This window comes from Fulmarus glacialis, unplaced genomic scaffold (genome assembly GCF_000690835.1).
Source record: "Fulmarus glacialis isolate BGI_N327 unplaced genomic scaffold, ASM69083v1 scaffold12590, whole genome shotgun sequence".
NCBI classification, from domain to species: Eukaryota; Metazoa; Chordata; class Aves; order Procellariiformes; family Procellariidae; genus Fulmarus; species Fulmarus glacialis.
Genome location: NW_009187156.1, coordinates 5,528 through 9,261, shown reverse-complemented (window position 1 = coordinate 9,261; position 3,734 = coordinate 5,528).

Sequence of the window (3,734 nt, the reverse complement as noted above, 5' to 3'; positions counted from 1 at the left end):
CTGCAGCTCTTGGGCTCTTGCCACTGACTCGCCTTTGGAGGGCGAAGGTGGACACGACTGCCCTGGCTCCGAGCAGTGCTCCTGCATCCCTTTGGGTCGCAGGCTCGTCCCTCTGTGGGAAATTTGGCCTGCCTGGCTGAAAGCATCAATCCCAAATCGCTGAAGCTAAAAGAGGTGCAAGGATTTAATATATTGGAAAAAAAACCCACTCTCTGTTAAATGGTTTCCTTTGATTGCAGGGTGAACAGGATTGCACAGAGCTTGAGGGCTCGAAATACAAGACAGCAAAAGGGGAGATCACCAGTGGATTGGCCACCGCTGGGGTAGCTGTTGTTACAAACTGCCTCTTGGAACGGGCTGTGTCACACTGGGTCAAGGCGAAGCAGTTCATTTTTCCAGTGCTTTTACTCTGTTTCTTTTCCAGTTGTTTTGAAACCACTGGAAAAGTGGTTTGATGCCCCTGGATTTTGGAAAATAGTATTCATGCACACAGATGCAGGAGTGCATAATGAAGGAAAACTAGATACTTCTTTTAGTTGTAAGGATGACTTCATTTCTGGGGTGAACTGGAGGAAATGCATAGAAATTGGTGTGGAACAGTGGGGAAGATGATTACATCTTGCTCTTCTCCACCTTTTCAGCACTCTTCCCTTCATGCCGAAATGAAAGGAAATGCTTTTTTCTCTTCACAATAATATGAAATAATTTTCCAGAAACCATCCTGGCCCAGATCGCCTTAAGCAGAGTTATAAAACTGCATCTGGTTCAGCACACAATTCACAAGAGAGGGCGGCCAAACTGTACCCTGATGGCTGGATGACATGTCCTTCCTGTGGGGTCCTGCTGCATGCAAACCCAAACGCTGTGGCCAGCCCCTAATTTTACAACTCCGCTTCTTGGCCACGTTCAAAAATGTGACTTTTGAAGTTTGCAGCTAACGTTTCTCTCTGCCATTAAGATCTGATTCCTGAGAAAGGTGGAGGAGGCAGCAGGCGCGGGGGGAGCCGGGGGCCAGTTACCTTTGCCTGCAGGCAGCACAGCAGCATTTCCCAGCTGCTGATGATATTTTTAATCCCATTTAATTACTGCCCCAGTTAATGAGGTTTATATTATCTCCTTCCATAGCTGTTTCCGAGGGCGTCTGAGGAGCAGGGTGGCAGGGGGCACCTCCACCCGCTGCTGCCCGAGGCGCAGTGGAGGGAGGGCTGTCCTTTGCTGCCAGTGTCACACCTGGGGTGCGACAGCAGCATCCTGCTTCGTGGGGGCAGAATAACGTATTCCTTCCACTTTCTATTTTCTTTGCTTTCTAAACTCAGAATGCAGGTGAAAGAGCAAGGGTGCGAGATGGAAGAGAGACAAAGCCGCAGTAACATGCAGCAAAATGCCAGGTGGGTCAGTGAAACAGAAACAACTCTGAAACCAAAACAGCTCAGTGTGGACGCAGTACATTAGAATACAGAAGAAAATAATATTTTATTTCTATAGGAGAGGAATCGATACAGTAGTTCAGAAAAAAACCTGAAGTAAACCAATGTATTTTAGGAGCCACAAAATTGAAAAGATGAGAGCACTGATATCTTAGCTGGGAAATCAGCTGGGTATCTGAGCCTGCAGCTGGGGAGGAGATACGAACAGAGCACACAGCTACCTGCAACTGCTGCAGGGCTGCGACGTTTCCCGTCCCCGTTCCTCCCGCCAGCGCTGGCTCAGGGGTTTCTTCACACCGCCTAAGCCTGAGCCTGAGCCTGCGCCTGCCCTTGAGCCATCCCACTCGTCCGCAGCGAGGGGCTCTGCGGACCTGGCGGGTGGGAGCCTTTCCATCCCTCCTGCCTGGCTGGAGCTGGGACGAAGCCGTGGGGACGAGGATTTCCTGGCAGGGATGGGGGTCACCCTGGGAGCTGGGCTGGTGGTTCCCATCCAGCTGACAGGCTTCAGCAGAAATAATTAGTGTGTGGCGGCATTGCCTCCTGAGCCTTTCAATATAACTTAAACTTACAGCCTGAAGGTGCTGCCTTGCTCTTTGCAGCTGCAGTCGTTATTATCTAAGAGAACTCTGTTCCTTTATTTTCCCCTTCTGGGGCACCTGGGGCACGGTCTGTGCCAGCTTTGTCTGCTCAGAAGCTGCCTCGGTTCCTCAGGAATGAAGCTGATGGGTTTTCAGTGGCTGCTAACAGCCTGCAGATAACGTAGGTTTGTTCCCTGTTGTTCTTTGAGAGCAGGGCCCCTCAAAGAGCAGACTGAACTCTGTATCAAGGAGTCAAAGGGTTAAAATAATATTGGCCCAGCGTGTCATTGCTGACTAAGGTCCTGGGCTTAACAAGACCCCAAATTGTTCCAGTTCCACTGATGTAATTTGTTATCCTGAATTCCCCCTCTTTTATTATTTCAGTGTTCCCATCTCTAAAGTCATAGCTTCAACATGTATTCTTCAATCACCCTCTCAAAACCTGGCAGAAATACGTGTCCGGATGATAAAGTAGGGGCAGTTCTGACCTGGTTTGTATTTGACATCGTTCGCCTGGCGAGCCGGTTCCCTGCTGATCGGGTGCTGAGGCTGATTCTGTCCCCACCCCAGGTCCTCTGGCTCATTCCCTGCTGTTTAGTCACGTAAGTGGGATGTGCTGGGAAATGGTGGTGGTCCCAGAGGGGGAAAAAACACCAGGTGAAATGACATGAACCCATATGGTGCGATCCTCAAGCTGATATAGATTTCCTATGATCAGAGAAATTTTTAACCTATTCCAATCCACTGTAATTTATTAGGACAAGACTCTTCTCTCCTGGGGAAACAATTTGTAGCCAGTTATTTCTCAGCTTTTTTCTATAGTCATATAGCTGGGGTATCAGTGTTAGGGTACCAGGTTGCAATGGCTTCATTGCTACCGGCAGACCATCAGCATAAATGGGGACAGACAGTATTTTACACCTATTTTGTACTAGCTGGCACAGAGCAATGGAAATCTGGAAAAAACAAAACCACAGACTACAGAGCAGAATGAATAAAAACAAAAAAATAAGCTAGGTCCTTTAGTTTTGGAAACTCTCCAACAACCTCTAATATGCATTAGTGAGATATCAACTTTCTGCCTTGCAGGATGACCTATAAAATATTATATCTTAGCCCTGCACATTTTCAAGTTCCTTGTCCTTTATTACAGCCACTGGTTTATAAAAACTGGGAATGGACCTAGACCAAACCTCTGCCTGACTATGTCTGAATGGCTGCATCCAAACCCTGCAGCTTTCGAAAACTGGTCTCTAATGTTTAAAATAAACCCAAGCCCAACACAACAGCAAAAAACTTCTCATTTCTTCTCCCTTAGTTCCCTATGCGGACAAAAATCCTCGCACCTGGATGTACAAAGCTATTAGGTTCATGGGTTAACTTAAATCCTTGCCCACTAAAGTTAAAGGCAAAATGCCCAGTGTGGTTAGCAGTGTCTGAGGATTAAAATGCAATCCCACTTGAAACTCTTCCCAAGCATATATGATCAATGATGAGTTTGAAAGTATATAATTTTTATTTTTTTTTTAAGTCCATTGATGTGATTTGTTCTGTTTGTAAGACTAACTGGCAGTAAAAGGTATTAATTTCCTATCACTTCGTTCCAAATTGTCCTTCCCTTGTCCTTGTATTTTATGGTCTCCTTTAAGGAATGTTGTCCTCTGGATCATTTTTATTGGCTTTGCTTTTTAATAATCAGCATTCATGCTTAATACAGCAGTTTTTTGGT